The 18,572-nt window shown below is 37.9% G+C and overlaps 3 non-coding genes across 3 annotated transcripts; all 3 read right to left on the bottom strand.

The window, feature by feature from the left end:
- TRNAS-ACU (transfer RNA serine (anticodon ACU)) lies at positions 1 to 74 on the bottom strand. The gene has a single exon. It is a non-coding gene; the product is annotated as a tRNA-Ser (tRNA).
- Positions 75 to 13,128: 13,054 nt separating this feature from the next.
- On the bottom strand, positions 13,129 to 13,202 carry TRNAS-ACU (transfer RNA serine (anticodon ACU)). Its single transcript has one exon. It is a non-coding gene; the product is annotated as a tRNA-Ser (tRNA).
- Positions 13,203 to 15,467: 2,265 nt separating this feature from the next.
- TRNAS-ACU (transfer RNA serine (anticodon ACU)) lies at positions 15,468 to 15,541 on the bottom strand. Its single transcript has one exon. It is a non-coding gene; the product is annotated as a tRNA-Ser (tRNA).
- Positions 15,542 to 18,572: the final 3,031 nt, after the last annotated feature.

Below are 18,572 nucleotides of genomic sequence, written 5' to 3'. Positions count from 1 at the left end.
CGTCCCTGGGTGGGATTGAACCACCAACTTTTTGGTTAGTAGCCAAACACACTAACCGATTGCGCCACAGAGACACTTTGTAAAAAGTACATACTGACAAAGGCTAATAAGCATACATCTAGAACGTTTCCTAGAAAAACTTTAAAAAGTCAATAATCTGGAGAGTTTTTGTAAGATGTTTCTTCCATCAACCAACGAAGAAACACATTGGTACTTTCCCATGATGACTGAGTGCTTCAGGATCTCTTGCACTTACATGTGCAGCAGAGTACTGCAATGGAAGCATGCTGGGCCCATAACCCAGAGGTAGGCAGATTGAAACTATCCTTTGCTATATGCATTTTTTTTTGTTAATTTAAGTAATCAAAACTGGGATTGATATTTTTGCTCTTTTATTTTTACTTAAAGTACAATAACTTTTACCATTTTAATTTGTTTTAATAGTATATTGACAGTATAGTTTTCTTTAAAAAATCCACTTAATTTTCTTTACCCTATTATTAAAAGGGTAATTGACAAAAACAAACTACATTGTCACCAGAAGAGCAATACAAAATGTTCAAGTGATATATTAAAATCATCTTTCCAGCTTGAATTTCAATGATGCATTGGGGCAACGATTTTGTGAGAAACATCTTCACCCTTAAATAAAGATTTTCTTAATTCCTTACCTGTGTGCTAATTAGATATCACCTTGTTTTCACATTAAACAGACTTCTACATGAGAAAGCAGCAAGGATGCAGTGGCGTTAATGTTTCCTGGTGTCAACCTGTATTATTTCAGTAGACATTGAAATGAGGATGCATCTTGCTGCCTTTCCAATGAAGCAAGTTTAATTTAGTAATAGGTGAAAAACCATCCCTACAAAGGTGTTAATCAGAGACTTGGCTTTGTGGACACTTTTCAGAGAACAAATTTGTTAGCATAAAAATAAAGCCAGAAAATGAAGAGCTGTTTAATCACTCAATTGGATTTTTTTTGCCAGCATATTTCTTTTTCTCTACAACCCACTGCTAAATTGTGCTTCCTAGCTGTTTTTATAAAATCAATGATTCAAATCTAACTCTGATTACATCAGAGAAGGCCAGGTACCCTACACCATAATAGGGGGTTTGAAATTTTGACTTGTCTACTTAAAGATCACCAAAATCTGATAACAAGGTCAATTACGTCCCTGGGTTGGATTGAACCACCAACCTTTTGGTTAGTAGCCGGACACACTAACCGATTGCGCCACAGAGACACTTTGCAAAAGGTACTTACTGACAAAGGCTAATAAGCATACATCTAGAACGTTTCCTAGAAAAACTTTAAAAAGTCAATAATCTGGAGAGTTTTTGTAAGATGTTTCTTCCATCAACCAACGAAGAAACACATTGGTACTTTCCCATGATGACTGAGTGCTTCAGGATCTCTTGCACTTACATGTGCAGCAGAGTACTGCAATGGAAGCATGCTGGGCCCATAACCCAGAGGTAGGCAGATTGAAACTATCCTTTGCTATATGCATTTTTTTTTGTTAATTTAAGTAATCAAAACTGGGATTGATATTTTTGCTCTTTTATTTTTACTTGAAGTACAATAACTTTTACCATTTTAATTTGTTTGAATAGTATATTGACAGTATAGTTTTCTTTAAAAAATCCACTTAATTTTCTTTACCCTATTATTAAAAGGGTAATTGACAAAAACAAACTACATTGTCACCAGAAGAGCAATACAAAATGTACAAGTGATATATTAAAATCATCTTTCCAGCTTGAATTTCAATGATGCATTGGGGCAACGATTTTGTGAGAAACATCTTCACCCTTAAATAAAGATTTTCTTAATTCCTTACCTGTGTGCTAATTAGATATCACCTTGTTTTCACATTAAACAGACTTCTACATGAGAAAGCAGCAAGGATGCAGTGGCGTTAATGTTTCCTGGTGTCAACCTGTATTATTTCAGTAGACATTGAAATGAGGATGCATCTTGCTGCCTTTCCAATGAAGCAAGTTTAATTTAGTAATAGGTGAAAAACCATCCCTACAAAGGTGTTAATCAGAGACTTGGCTTTGTGGACACTTTTCAGAGAACAAATTTGTTAGCATAAAAATAAAGCCAGAAAATGAAGAGCTATTTAATCACTCAATTGGATTTTTTTGCCAGCATATTTCTTTTTCTCTGCAACCCACTGCTAAATTGTGCTTTCTAGCTGTTTTTATAAAATCAATGAATCAAATCTAATTACATCAGAGAAGGCCAGGTACCCTACACCATAACAGGGGGTTTGAAATTTTGACTTGTCTACTTAAAGATCACCAAAATCTTATAACAAGGTCAATTACGTCCCTGGTTGGGATTGAACCACCAACCTTTTGGTTAGTAGCCGGACACACTAGCTGATTGCGCTACAGAGACACTTTGCAAAAAGTCCATACTGACAAAGGCTAATAAGCATACATCTAGAACGTTTCCTAGAAAAACTTTAAAAAGTCAATAATCTGGAGAGTTTTTGTAAGATGTTTCTTCCATCAACCAACGAAGAAACACATTGGTACTTTCCCATGATGAGTGAGTGCTTCAGGATCTCTTGCACTTACATGTGCAGCAGAGTACTGCAATGGAAGCATGCTGGGCCCATAACCCAGAGGTAGGCAGATTGAAACTATCCTTTGCTATATGCATTTTTTTTTGTTAATTTAAGTAATCAAAACTGGGATTGATATTTTTGCTCTTTTATTTTTACTTGAAGTACAATAACTTTTACCATTTTAATTTGTTTGAATAGTATATTGACAGTATAGTTTTCTTTAAAAAATCCACTTAATTTTCTTTACCCTATTATTAAAAGGGTAATTGACAAAAACAAACTACATTGTCACCAGAAGAGCAATACAAAATGTACAAGTGATATATTAAAATCATCTTTCCAGCTTGAATTTCAATGATGCATTGGGGCAACGATTTTGTGAGAAACATCTTCACCCTTAAATAAAGATTTTCTTAATTCCTTACCTGTGTGCTAATTAGATATCACCTTGTTTTCACATTAAACAAACTTCCACATGAGAAAGCAGCAAGGATGCAGTGGCGTTAATGTTTCCTGGTGTCAACCTGTATTATTTCAGTAGAAATTGAAATGAGGATGCATCTTGCTGCCTTTCCAATGAAGCAAGTTTAATTTAGTAATAGGTGAAAAACCATCCCTACAAAGGTGTTAATCAGAGACTTGGCTTTGTGGACACTTTTCAGAGAACAAATTTGTTAGCATAAAAATAAAGCCAGAAAATGAAGAGCTGTTTAATCACTCAATTGGATTTTTTTTGCCAGCATATTTCTTTGTCTCTGCAACCCACTGCTAAATTGTGCTTCCTATCTGTTTTTATAAAATCACTGAATCAAATCTAACTCTGATTACATCAGAGAAGGCCAGGTACCCTATACCATAACAGGGGGTTTGAAATTTTGACTTGTCTACTTAAAGATCACCAAAATCTGATAACAAGGTCAATTACGTCCCTGGGTGGGATTGAACCACCAACCTTTTGTTAGTAGCCAGACACACTAACCGATTGCGCCACAGAGACACTTTGTAAAAAGTACTTACTGACAAAGGCTAATAAGCATACATCTAGAACGTTTCCTAGAAAAACTTTAAAAAGTCAATAATCTGGAGAGTTTTTGTAAGATGTTTCTTCCATCAACCAACGAAGAAACACATTGGTACTTTCCCATGATGACTGAGTGCTTCAGGATCTCTTGCACTTACATGTGCAGCAGAGTACTGCAATGGAAGCATGCTGGGCCCATAACCCAGAGGTAGGCAGATTGAAACTATCCTTTGCTATATGCATTTTTTTTTGTTCATTTAAGTAATCAAAACTGGGATTGATATTTTTGCTCTTTTATTTTTACTTAAAGTACAATAACTTTTACCATTTTAATTTGTTTTAATAGTATATTGACAGTATAGTTTTCTTTAAAAAATCCACTTAATTTTCTTTACCCTATTATTAAAAGGGTAATTGACAAAAACAAACTACATTGTCACCAGAAGAGCAATACAAAATGTACAAGTGATATATTAAAATCATCTTTCCAGCTTGAATTTCAATGATGCATTGGGGCAACGATTTTGTGAGAAACATCTTCACCCTTAAATAAAGATTTTCTTAATTCCTTACCTGTGTGCTAATTAGATATCACCTTGTTTTCACATTAAACAGACTTCTACATGAGAAAGCAGCAAGGATGCAGTGGCGTTAATGTTTCCTGGTGTCAACCTGTATTATTTCAGTAGACATTGAAATGAGGATGCATCTTGCTGCCTTTCCAATGAAGCAAGTTTAATTTAGTAATAGGTGAAAAACCATCCCTACAAAGGTGTTAATCAGAGACTTGGCTTTGTGGACACTTTTCAGAGAACAAATTTGTTAGCATAAAAATAAAGCCAGAAAATGAAGAGCTGTTTAATCACTCAATTGGATTTTTTTTTGCCAGCATATTTCTTTTTCTCTGCAACCCACTGCTAAATTGTGCTTCCTAGCTGTTTTTATAAAATCACTGAATCAAATCTAACTCTGATTACATCAGAGAAGGCCAGGTACCCTACACCAGAACAGGGGGATTTGAAATTTTGACTTGTCTACTTAAAGATCACCAAAATCTGATAACAAGGTCAATTACGTCCCTGGGTGGGATTGAACCACCAACCTTTTGGTTAATAGCCGTGCACACTAACTGATTGCGCCACAAAGACACTTTGCAAAAGTACATACTGACAAAGGCTAATAAGCATTCATCTAAAACGTTTCCTAGAAAAACTTTAAAAAGTCAATAATCTGGAGAGTTTTTGTAAAATGTTTCTTCCATCAACCAACGAAGAAACACATTGGTACTTTCCCATGATGAGTGAGTGCTTCAGGATCTCTTGCACTTACATGTGCAGCAGAGTACAGCAATGGAAGCATGCTGGGCCCAAAACCCAGCGGTAGGCAGATTGAAACTATCCTTTGCTATATGCATTTTTTTTTGTTCATTTAAGTAATCAAAACTGGGATTGATATTTTTGCTCTTTTATTTTTACTTAAAGTACAATAACTTTTACCATTTTAATTTGTTTTAATAGTATATTGACAGTATTGTTTTCTTTCAAAAATCCACTTAATTTTCTTTACCCTATTATTAAAATGGTAATTGACAAAAACAAACTACATTGTCACCAGAAGAGCAATACAAAATGTACAAGTGATATATTAAAATCATCTTTCCAGCTTGAATTTCAATGATGCATTGGGGCAACGATTTTGTGAGCAACATCTTCACCCTTAAATAAAGATTTTCTTAATTCCTTACCTGTGTGCTAATTAGATATCACCTTGTTTTCACATTAAACAGACTTCCACATGAGAAAGCAGCAAGGATACAGTGGCGTTAATGTTTCCTGGTGTCAACCTGTATTATTTCAGTAGACATTGAATTGAGGATGCATCTTGCTGCCTTTCCAATGAAGCAAGTTTAATTTAGTAATAGGTGAAAAACCATCCCTACAAAGGTGTTAATCAGAGACTTGGCTTTGTGGACACTTTTCAAAGAACAAATTTGTTAGCATAAAAATAAAGCCAGAAAATGAAGAGCTGTTTAATCACTCAATTGGATTTTTTTTGCCAGCATATTTCTTTTTCTCTGCAACCCACTGCTAAATTGTGCTTCCTAGCTGTTTTTATAAAATCACTGAGTCAAATCTAACTACATCAGAGAAGGCCAGGTACCCTACAGCATAACAGGGGGTTTGAAATTTTGACTTGTCTACTTAAAGATCACCAAAATCTGATAACAAGGTCAATTACGTCCCTGGTTGGGATTGAACCACCAACCTTTTGGTTAGTAGCCGGACACACTAACCGATTGCGCCACAGAGACACTTTGCAAAAAGTACATACTGACAAAGTCTAATAAGCATACATCTAGAACGTTTCCTAGAAAAACTTTAAAAAGTCAATAATCTGGAGAGTTTTTGTAAGATGTTTCTTCCATCAACCAATGAAGAAACACATTGGTACTTTCCCATGATGAGTGAGTGCTTCAGGATCTCTTGCACTTACATGTGCAGCAGAGTACTGCAATGGAAGCATGCTGGGCCCATAACCCAGAGGTAGGCAGATTGAAACTATCCTTTGCTATATGCATTTTTTTTGTTAATTTAAGTAATCAAAACTGGGATTGATATTTTTGCTCTTTTATTTTTACTTGAAGTACAATAACTTTTACCATTTTAATTTGTTTGAATAGTATATTGACAGTATAGTTTTCTTTAAAAAATCCACTTAATTTTCTTTACCCTATTATTAAAAGGGTAATTGACAAAAACAAACTACATTGTCACCAGAAGAGCAATACAAAATGTACAAGTGATATATTAAAATCATTTTTCCAGCTTGAATTTCAATGATGCATTGGGGCAACGATTTTGTGAGAAACATCTTTACCCTTAAATAAAGGTTTTCTTAATTCCTTACCTGTGTGCTAATTAGATATCACCTTGTTTTCACATTAAACAAACTTCCACATGTGAAAGCAGCAAGGATGCAGTGGCGTTAATGTTTCCTGGTGTCAACCTGTATTATTTCAGTAGAAATTGAAATGAGGATGCATCTTGCTGCCTTTCCAATGAAGCAAGTTTAATTTAGTAATAGGTGAAAAACCATCCCTACAAAGGTGTTAATCAGAGACTTGGCTTTGTGGACACTTTTCAGAGAACAAATTTGTTAGCATAAAAATAAAGCCAGAAAATGAAGAGCTGTTTAATCACTCAATTGGATTTTTTTTGCCAGCATATTTCTTTTTCTCTGCAACCCACTGCTAAATAGTGCTTCCTAGCTGTTTTTATAAAATCACTGAATCAAATCTAACTCTGATTACATCAGAGAAGGCCAGGTACCCTACACCATAACAGGGGGTTTGAAATTTTGACTTGTCTACTTAAAGATCACCAAAATCTGATAACAAGGTCAATTACGTGCCTGGGTGGGATTGAACCACCAACCTTTTGGTTAATAGCCGTGCACACTAACTGATTGCGCCACAAAGACACTTTGCAAAAGTACATACTGACAAAGGCTAATAAGCATTCATCTAAAACGTTTCCTAGAAAAACTTTAAAAAGTCAATAATCTGGAGAGTTTTTGTAAAATGTTTCTTCCATCAACCAACGAAGAAACACATTGGTACTTTCCCATGATGAGTGAGTGCTTCAGGATCTCTTGCACTTACATGTGCAGCAGAGTACAGCAATGGAAGCATGCTGGGCCCAAAACCCAGCGGTAGGCAGATTGAAACTATCCTTTGCTATATGCATTTTTTTTTGTTCATTTAAGTAATCAAAACTGGGATTGATATTTTTGCTCTTTTATTTTTACTTAAAGTACAATAACTTTTACCATTTTAATTTGTTTTAATAGTATATTGACAGTATTGTTTTCTTTCAAAAATCCACTTAATTTTCTTTACCCTATTATTAAAATGGTAATTGACAAAAACAAACTACATTGTCACCAGAAGAGCAATACAAAATGTACAAGTGATATATTAAAATCATCTTTCCAGCTTGAATTTCAATGATGCATTGGGGCAACGATTTTGTGAGCAACATCTTCACCCTTAAATAAAGATTTTCTTAATTCCTTACCTGTGTGCTAATTAGATATCACCTTGTTTTCACATTAAACTGTTACGATTCCTGTACTCCAGACTGGAGAAGATCTTATGGCAGAGATCTGAGTACAGGAATGAAATACAGGTTGTGGGAGCTGGAGAGCCTAGTAACCCCTGGCGCCCTAACTCCGTTGTCTCGCCCGTGTTATCAGAAATCCCCTGCGAGACTATGGTTGCTTGAGCCCATGGCAGCCGCGTTCGAAGGGCGGATTATGTCTGCCCAACCCCGATGCCCCCGCAGGTCTTAATGGGAGACAAGGGGAAGTCCGAGACAGGGAGATAACAAGGGGCCCTCTGACTAAGCAACCAAGCCAGGGGTTACAAGCTAACTTAACTAAATCAAAAGGTATGTGCGGACTAGCCGCCAGGGAAAAGGACAACCAAGGATCCACGGATCCGACACTCCTATCCGGCACCGCTGGACACCAGAGTGGATCTTGTGGAAGCGGAATCCTCCGCAAAGCACCAGAACTCAAAATAAACACAATAATAAATAGTAGCGGACAAGCCGCAACACACGGCTGCGCCGCGACTCACGAACACCACCAGATGTTAAAGGTGCTCGGTCAGACTCCAGGAACAGATGGTAACTTCCGAGTACTGGATCACTGAGAACAGGAACAAACGAACAGACCGGGACTGGGAACTCTCTCTGCAGCAGAATCAGGCAAACAGGAAGCTATCACCGGCGTCTGTGAGGAGTCCTGGGAGTGCTTTTAACAGAGAGTCTTCCAATCAGCTGTTTGGAGGCTGATTGGATTAAATGCCATGCAGCTGACAAGCTGCATGGCCAGGGAAACAGATGAGTGATAATTACAACATGCCGTGCAGCTGCATGCTACACAGCCAGGAAACCAGTGATGATATAAACTTAGACCCAGCAACGGGGAACACGATCCGACAGTGGCGTCCCCGTTGCTAGGCGCCGGCCGCACTGACGAGCGGACCCTCGGCGCCTAACAGTACCCCCCCCTTGAGGAGGGGTCAAGGAACCCCTAAATCCGGGTTTCTGAGGAAATTCCTGAAAAAATGCCCTTTTGAGCCTTGGGGCATGAAGGTCCTCATCTAGGACCCACGACCTTTCCTCAGGACCATAACCTCTCCAATGCACCAAAAAATAAAGCCGACCCCGGGACAGCTTGGAATCGAGAACCTTCTCAACCACGAACTCCTGCTGACCCTGTACAATAACTGGTGATCTCCCCTGAGGTTTTTTACGAGGAAATCTGCTAGATGAAACATATGGTTTGAGCAAAGAGCAATGGAAGGTATTTCCGATTCGTAACGTTTTTGGTAGCTGTAACCGGAAAGCAACTGGATTGACTTTTTTGATAATGAGAAATGGTCCAATCATAAGGCCTATGGGGAGGCAAAATATCCGCATTGCCCTTGGAAAACACATCCAAAAAATCTTGGTACTCTCCAGGAATATGTGCGGGCCTGGCAGCAGCTACTCGGATAGGAAGTGTAATACATTCTTTATCACAGATGGTACTCCATTGTAGAATCTCCCCAGACTGCCAATCTATGATGGGATTATGAAAGGCCAGCCAAGGGTGACCCAGAACCACAGGAACTGCTGGACAATGGGTAAGAAAAAACTCAATCTTTTCAGAATGTAGAGCTCCCACCGAGAGCAAAACAGGAGGTGTACATAGAGAAATAACCCCATTGGATAAGGGACTCCCATCTAAACCATGCATGGTGATACACCTACTTAAGGTTAACTGAGGAATACCTAAGGCCTTGGCCCATGTTAAGTCCATAAAGTTTCCTGCAGCTCCACTGTCCACAAAAGCAGAGACCGAGGAACAGAGGCTGTCATAAGAAACTTTAGCAGGAACCAATAGTGAATTATTTGAGGAGATGAGCTGTAGACCAAAGTGAACCCCCTCACTATTCACTTGGTCAGGAAGTTTCCCGACTTGTTTGGGCAACTACGGGCAAAATGTCCCTTACCTCCGCAGTACAAACACAGACCAGAATTTTGCCTCCTGGTTCTTTCTTCCGGAGACAATTTGGAGAGACCAATCTGCATAGGCTCCTCCATGTCTATCGGAACGGAAGAAACACAGGGAAAAGAAACTACAGATGCCCCTTTCTCAGTCCTCCGCTCTCTGAGCCGACGATCTATTTTAATAGAGAGCTCCATGAGTTTATCAAGGTTCTCAGGAGCGGGATACTGAAGGAGGCTGTCTTTTATAGATTCAGATAAGCCGAGGCGAAACTGACTGCGCAGGGCAGGATCATTCCAGCCACAGTCGTTCGACCAACGGCGAAACTCCGTACAATAATTCTCTGCAGGATTCCTACCCTGTCTTAGAGCACGCAACTGACTTTCTGCGGATGCCTCTCTATCAGGGTCGTCATACAATAGCCCTAAAGATTTCAAAAAAGCGTCTACAGACAATAAGGCCGGATCGTCTGTCTTTAAACCAAAAGCCCAGGTCTGAGGATCCCCCTGAAGCAGAGAAATTATAATTCCAACCCGCTGAGCCTCCGTACCTGAGGAAACTGGTCTTAAACGAAAATACAGTTTACAAGACTCTTTAAAATTAAAAAACTGTTTTCTATCCCCAGAAAAACGGTCAGGCAGATGCATTTTTGGTTCAGGGATGACCCTCGGGGAAGTCCGTAACAGATCTTCCTGTGAGCTCACCCGGAGGGACAGATCCTGAACCATCTGGGTAAGTTCCTGAATCTGACTAACCAAAAACTGGCCAGGATTTGGCCCAACACCGGTGGGATTCATGAGGCCGACAAAATTCTCCCTACTGGATAAGTGAAAAAATTAACTCCTGTTGAAATTTTTTCTTTTGTCTGGCCGGTGATAATGTTGCGCCGGTGATAATGTTACGATTCCTGTACTCCAGACTGGAGAAGATCTTATGGCAGAGATCTGAGTACAGGAATGAAATACAGGTTGTGGGAGCTGGAGAGCCTAGTAACCCCTGGCGCCCTAACTCCGTTGTCTCGCCCGTGTTATCAGAAATCCCCTGCGAGACTATGGTTGCTTGAGCCCATGGCAGCCGCGTTCGAAGGGCGGATTATGTCTGCCCAACCCCGATGCCCCCGCAGGTCTTAATGGGAGACAAGGGGAAGTCCGAGACAGGGAGATAACAAGGGGCCCTCTGACTAAGCAACCAAGCCAGGGGTTACAAGCTAACTTAACTAAATCAAAAGGTATGTGCGGACTAGCCGCCAGGGAAAAGGACAACCAAGGATCCACGGATCCGACACTCCTATCCGGCACCGCTGGACACCAGAGTGGATCTTGTGGAAGCGGAATCCTCCGCAAAGCACCAGAACTCAAAATAAACACAATAATAAATAGTAGCGGACAAGCCGCAACACACGGCTGCGCCGCGACTCACGAACACCACCAGATGTTAAAGGTGCTCGGTCAGACTCCAGGAACAGATGGTAACTTCCGAGTACTGGATCACTGAGAACAGGAACAAACGAACAGACCGGGACTGGGAACTCTCTCTGCAGCAGAATCAGGCAAACAGGAAGCTATCACCGGCGTCTGTGAGGAGTCCTGGGAGTGCTTTTAACAGAGAGTCTTCCAATCAGCTGTTTGGAGGCTGATTGGATTAAATGCCATGCAGCTGACAAGCTGCATGGCCAGGGAAACAGATGAGTGATAATTACAACATGCCGTGCAGCTGCATGCTACACAGCCAGGAAACCAGTGATGATATAAACTTAGACCCAGCAACGGGGAACACGATCCGACAGTGGCGTCCCCGTTGCTAGGCGCCGGCCGCACTGACGAGCGGACCCTCGGCGCCTAACATAAACAGACTTCCACATGAGAAAGCAGCAAGGATACAGTGGCGTTAATGTTTCCTGGTGTCAACCTGTATTATTTCAGTAGACATTGAATTGAGGATGCATCTTGCTGCCTTTCCAATGAAGCAAGTTTAATTTAGTAATAGGTGAAAAACCATCCCTACAAAGGTGTTAATCAGAGACTTGGCTTTGTGGACACTTTTCAAAGAACAAATTTGTTAGCATAAAAATAAAGCCAGAAAATGAAGAGCTGTTTAATCACTCAATTGGATTTTTTTTGCCAGCATATTTCTTTTTCTCTGCAACCCACTGCTAAATTGTGCTTCCTAGCTGTTTTTATAAAATCACTGAGTCAAATCTAACTACATCAGAGAAGGCCAGGTACCCTACAGCATAACAGGGGGTTTGAAATTTTGACTTGTCTACTTAAAGATCACCAAAATCTGATAACAAGGTCAATTACGTCCCTGGTTGGGATTGAACCACCAACCTTTTGGTTAGTAGCCGGACACACTAACCGATTGCGCCACAGAGACACTTTGCAAAAATTACATACTGACAAAGTCTAATAAGCATACATCTAGAACGTTTCCTAGAAAAACTTTAAAAAGTCAATAATCTGGAGAGTTTTTGTAAGATGTTTCTTCCATCAACCAATGAAGAAACACATTGGTACTTTCCCATGATGAGTGAGTGCTTCAGGATCTCTTGCACTTACATGTGCAGCAGAGTACTGCAATGGAAGCATGCTGGGCCCATAACCCAGAGGTAGGCAGATTGAAACTATCCTTTGCTATATGCATTTTTTTTGTTAATTTAAGTAATCAAAACTGGGATTGATATTTTTGCTCTTTTATTTTTACTTGAAGTACAATAACTTTTACCATTTTAATTTGTTTGAATAGTATATTGACAGTATAGTTTTCTTTAAAAAATCCACTTAATTTTCTTTACCCTATTATTAAAAGGGTAATTGACAAAAACAAACTACATTGTCACCAGAAGAGCAATACAAAATGTACAAGTGATATATTAAAATCATCTTTCCAGCTTGAATTTCAATGATGCATTGGGGCAACGATTTTGTGAGAAACATCTTTACCCTTAAATAAAGGTTTTCTTAATTCCTTACCTGTGTGCTAATTAGATATCACCTTGTTTTCACATTAAACAAACTTCCACATGTGAAAGCAGCAAGGATGCAGTGGCGTTAATGTTTCCTGGTGTCAACCTGTATTATTTCAGTAGAAATTGAAATGAGGATGCATCTTGCTGCCTTTCCAATGAAGCAAGTTTAATTTAGTAATAGGTGAAAAACCATCCCTACAAAGGTGTTAATCAGAGACTTGGCTTTGTGGACACTTTTCAGAGAACAAATTTGTTAGCATAAAAATAAAGCCAGAAAATGAAGAGCTGTTTAATCACTCAATTGGATTTTTTTTGCCAGCATATTTCTTTTTCTCTGCAACCCACTGCTAAATAGTGCTTCCTAGCTGTTTTTATAAAATCACTGAATCAAATCTAACTCTGATTACATCAGAGAAGGCCAGGTACCCTACACCATAACAGGGGGTTTGAAATTTTGACTTGTCTACTTAAAGATCACCAAAATTTGATAACAAGGTCAATTACGTCCCTGGGTGGGATTGAACCACCAACTTTTTGGTTAGTAGCCAAACACACTAACCGATTGCGCCACAGAGACACTTTGTAAAAAGTACATACTGACAAAGGCTAATAAGCATACATCTAGAACGTTTCCTAGAAAAACTTTAAAAAGTCAATAATCTGGAGAGTTTTTGTAAGATGTTTCTTCCATCAACCAACGAAGAAACACATTGGTACTTTCCCATGATGACTGAGTGCTTCAGGATCTCTTGCACTTACATGTGCAGCAGAGTACTGCAATGGAAGCATGCTGGGCCCATAACCCAGAGGTAGGCAGATTGAAACTATCCTTTGCTATATGCATTTTTTTTTGTTAATTTAAGTAATCAAAACTGGGATTGATATTTTTGCTCTTTTATTTTTACTTAAAGTACAATAACTTTTACCATTTTAATTTGTTTTAATAGTATATTGACAGTATAGTTTTCTTTAAAAAATCCACTTAATTTTCTTTACCCTATTATTAAAAGGGTAATTGACAAAAACAAACTACATTGTCACCAGAAGAGCAATACAAAATGTTCAAGTGATATATTAAAATCATCTTTCCAGCTTGAATTTCAATGATGCATTGGGGCAACGATTTTGTGAGAAACATCTTCACCCTTAAATAAAGATTTTCTTAATTCCTTACCTGTGTGCTAATTAGATATCACCTTGTTTTCACATTAAACAGACTTCTACATGAGAAAGCAGCAAGGATGCAGTGGCGTTAATGTTTCCTGGTGTCAACCTGTATTATTTCAGTAGACATTGAAATGAGGATGCATCTTGCTGCCTTTCCAATGAAGCAAGTTTAATTTAGTAATAGGTGAAAAACCATCCCTACAAAGGTGTTAATCAGAGACTTGGCTTTGTGGACACTTTTCAGAGAACAAATTTGTTAGCATAAAAATAAAGCCAGAAAATGAAGAGATGTTTAATCACTCAATTGGATTTTTTTTGCCAGCATATTTCTTTTTCTCTACAACCCACTGCTAAATTGTGCTTCCTAGCTGTTTTTATAAAATCAATGAATCAAATCTAACTCTGATTACATCAGAGAAGGCCAGGTACCCTACACCATAACAGGGGGTTTGAAATTTTGACTTGTCTACTTAAAGATCACCAAAATCTGATAACAAGGTCAATTACGTCCCTGGGTTGGATTGAACCACCAACCTTTTGGTTAGTAGCCGGACACACTAACCGATTGCGCCACAGAGACACTTTGCAAAAGGTACTTACTGACAAAGGCTAATAAGCATACATCTAGAACGTTTCCTAGAAAAACTTTAAAAAGTCAATAATCTGGAGAGTTTTTGTAAGATGTTTCTTCCATCAACCAACGAAGAAACACATTGGTACTTTCCCATGATGACTGAGTGCTTCAGGATCTCTTGCACTTACATGTGCAGCAGAGTACTGCAATGGAAGCATGCTGGGCCCATAACCCAGAGGTAGGCACATTGAAACTATCCTTTGCTATATGCTTTTTTTTTTGTTAATTTAAGTAATCAAAACTGGGATTGATATTTTTGCTCTTTTATTTTTTCTTAAAGTACAATAACTTTTACCATTTTAATTTGTTTTAATAGTATATTGACAGTATAGTTTTCTTTAAAAAATCCACTTAATTTTCTTTACCCTATTATTAAAAGGGTAATTGACAAAAACAAACTACATTGTCACCAGAAGAGCAATACAAAATGTACAAGTGATATATTAAAATCATCTTTCCAGCTTGAATTTCAATGATGCATTGGGGCAACGATTTTGTGAGAAACATCTTCACCCTTAAATAAAGATTTTCTTAATTCCTTACCTGTGTGCTAATTAGATATCACCTTGTTTTCACATTAAACAGACTTCTACATGAGAAAGCAGCAAGGATGCAGTGGCGTTAATGTTTCCTGGTGTCAACCTGTATTATTTCAGTAGACATTGAAATGAGGATGCATCTTGCTGCCTTTCCAATGAAGCAAGTTTAATTTAGTAATAGGTGAAAAACCATCCCTACAAAGGTGTTAATCAGAGACTTGGCTTTGTGGACACTTTTCAGAGAACAAATTTGTTAGCATAAAAATAAAGCCAGAAATGAAGAGCTGTTTAATCACTCAATTGGATTTTTTTTGCCAGCATATTTCTTTTTCTCTGCAACCCACTGCTAAATTGTGCTTCCTAGCTGTTTTTATAAAATCAATGAATCAAATCTAACTCTGATTACATCAGAGAAGGCCAGGTACCCTACACCATAACAGGGGGTTTGAAATTTTGACTTGTCTACTTAAAGATCACCAAAATCTGATAACAAGGTCAGTTACGTCCCTGGGTGGGATTGAACCACCAACCTTTTGGTTAGTAGCCAGACACACTAACCGATTGCGCCACAGAGACACTTTGCAAAAAGTACATTCTGACAAAGGCTAATAAGCATACATCTAGAACGTTTCCTAGAAAAACTTTAAAAAGTCAATAATCTGGAGAGTTTTTGTAAGATGTTTCTTCCATCAACCAACGAAGAAACACATTGGTACTTTCCCATGATGACTGAGTGCTTCAGGATCACTTGCACTTACATGTGCAGCAGAGTACTGCAATGGAAGCATGCTGGGCCCATAACCCAGAGGTAGGCAGATTGAAACTATCCTTTGCTATATGCATTTTTTTTGTTAATTTAAGTAATCAAAACTGGGATTGATATTTTTGCTCTTTTATTTTTACTTGAAGTACAATAACTTTTACCATTTTAATTTGTTTGAATAGTATATTGACAGTATAGTTTTCTTTAAAAAATCCACTTAATTTTCTTTACCCTATTATTAAAAGGGTAATTGACAAAAACAAACTACATTGTCACCAGAAGAGCAATACAAAATGTACAAGTGATATATTAAAATCATCTTTCCAGCTTGAATTTCAATGATGCATTGGGGCAACGATTTTGTGAGAAACATCTTCACCCTTAAATAAAGATTTTCTTAATTCCTTACCTGTGTGCTAATTAGATATCACCTTGTTTTCACATTAAACAGACTTCTACATGAGAAAGCAGCAAGGATGCAGTGGCGTTAATGTTTCCTGGTGTCAACCTGTATTATTTCAGTAGACATTGAAATGAGGATGCATCTTGCTGCCTTTCCAATGAAGCAAGTTTAATTTAGTAATAGGTGAAAAACCATCCCTACAAAGGTGTTAATCAGAGACTTGGCTTTGTGGACACTTTTCAGAGAACAAATTTGTTAGCATAAAAATAAAGCCAGAAAATGAAGAGCTGTTTAATCACTCAATTGGATTTTTTTGCCAGCATATTTCTTTTTCTCTGCAACCCACTGCTAAATTGTGCTTTCTAGCTGTTTTTATAAAATCAATGAATCAAATCTAATTACATCAGAGAAGGCCAGGTACCCTACACCATAACAGGGGGTTTGAAATTTTGACTTGTCTACTTAAAGATCACCAAAACCTGATAACAAGGTCAATTACGTCCCTGGTTGGGATTGAACCACCAACCTTTTGGTTAGTAGCCGGACACACTAGCTGATTGCGCTACAGAGACACTTTGCAAAAAGTACATACTGACAAAGGCTAATAAGCATACATCTAGAACGTTTCCTAGAAAAACTTTAAAAAGTCAATAATCTGGAGAGTTTTTGTAAGATGTTTCTTCCATCAACCAACGAAGAAACACATTGGTACTTTCCCATGATGAGTGAGTGCTTCAGGATCTCTTGCACTTACATGTGCAGCAGAGTACTGCAATGGAAGCATGCTGGGCCCATAACCCAGAGGTAGGCAGATTGAAACTATCCTTTGCTATATGCATTTTTTTTTGTTAATTTAAGTAATCAAAACTGGGATTGATATTTTTGCTCTTTTATTTTTACTTAAAGTACAATAACTTTTACCATTTTAATTTGTTTTAATAGTATATTGACAGTATTGTTTTCTTTCAAAAATCCACTTAATTTTCTTTACCCTATTATTAAAATGGTAATTGACAAAAACAAACTACATTGCCACCAGAAGAGCAATACAAAATGTACAAGTGATATATTAAAATCATCTTTCCAGCTTGAATTTCAATGATGCATTGGGGCAACGATTTTGTGAGAAACATCTTCACCCTTAAATAAAGATTTTCTTAATTCCTTACCTGTGTGCTAATTAGATATCACCTTGTTTTCACATTAAACAGACTTCCACATGAGAAAGCAGCAAGGATACAGTGGCGTTAATGTTTCCTGGTGTCAACCTGTATTATTTCAGTAGACATTGAATTAAGGATGCATCTTGCTGCCTTTCCAATGAAGCAAGTTTAATTTAGTAATAGGTGAAAAACCATCCCTACAAAGGTGTTAATCAGAGACTTGGCTTTGTGGACACTTTTCAAAGAACAAATTTGTTAGCATAAAAATAAAGCCAGAAAATGAAGAGCTGTTTAATCACTCAATTGGATTTTTTTTGCCAGCATATTTCTTTTTCTCTGCAACCCACTGCTACATTGTGCTTCCTAGCTGTTTTTATAAAATCACTGAATCAAATCTAACTCTGATTACATCAGAGAAGGCCAGGTACCCTACACCATAACAGGGGGTTTGAAATTTTGACTTGTCTACTTAAAGATCACCAAAATCTGATAACAAGGTCAATTACGTCCCTGGGTGGGATTGAACCACCAACCTTTTGGTTAGTAGCCAGACACACTAACCGATTGCGCCACAGAGTCACTTTGTAAAAAGTACATACTGACAAAGGCTAATAAGCATACATCTAGAACGTTTCCTAGAAAAACTTTAAAAAGTCAATAATCTGGAGAGTTTTTGTAAGATGTTTCTTCCATCAACCAACGAAGAAACACATTGGTACTTTCCCATGATGACTGAGTGCTTCAGGATCTCTTACACTTACATGTGCAGCAGAGTACTGCAATGGAAGCATGCTGGGCCCATAACCCAGAGGTAGGCAGATTGAAACTATCCTTTGCTATATGCATTTTTTTTTGTTAATTTAAGTAATCAAAACTGGGATTGATATTTTTGCTCTTTTATTTTTACTTGAAGTACAATAACTTTTACCATTTTAATTTGTTTGAATAGTATATTGACAGTATAGTTTTCTTTAAAAAATCCACTTAATTTTCTTTACCCTATTATTAAAAGGGTAATTGACAAAAACAAACTACATTGTCACCAGAAGAGCAATACAAAATGTACAAGTGATATATTAAAATCATCTTTCCAGCTTGAATTTCAATGATGCATTGGGGCAACGATTTTGTGAGAAACATCTTCACCCTTAAATAAAGATTTTCTTAATTCCTTACCTGTGTGCTAATTAGATATCACCTTGTTTTCACATTAAACAAACTTCCACATGAGAAAGCAGCAAGGATGCAGTGGCGTTAATGTTTCCTGGTGTCAACCTG

Source organism: Pseudophryne corroboree, unplaced genomic scaffold (assembly GCF_028390025.1).
Source record: "Pseudophryne corroboree isolate aPseCor3 unplaced genomic scaffold, aPseCor3.hap2 scaffold_478, whole genome shotgun sequence".
Lineage (NCBI taxonomy): Eukaryota > Metazoa > Chordata > Amphibia > Anura > Myobatrachidae > Pseudophryne > Pseudophryne corroboree.
The sequence above is the reverse complement of the archived record's forward strand: the minus strand, read 5'-3'. Positions and strand labels throughout refer to the sequence as shown.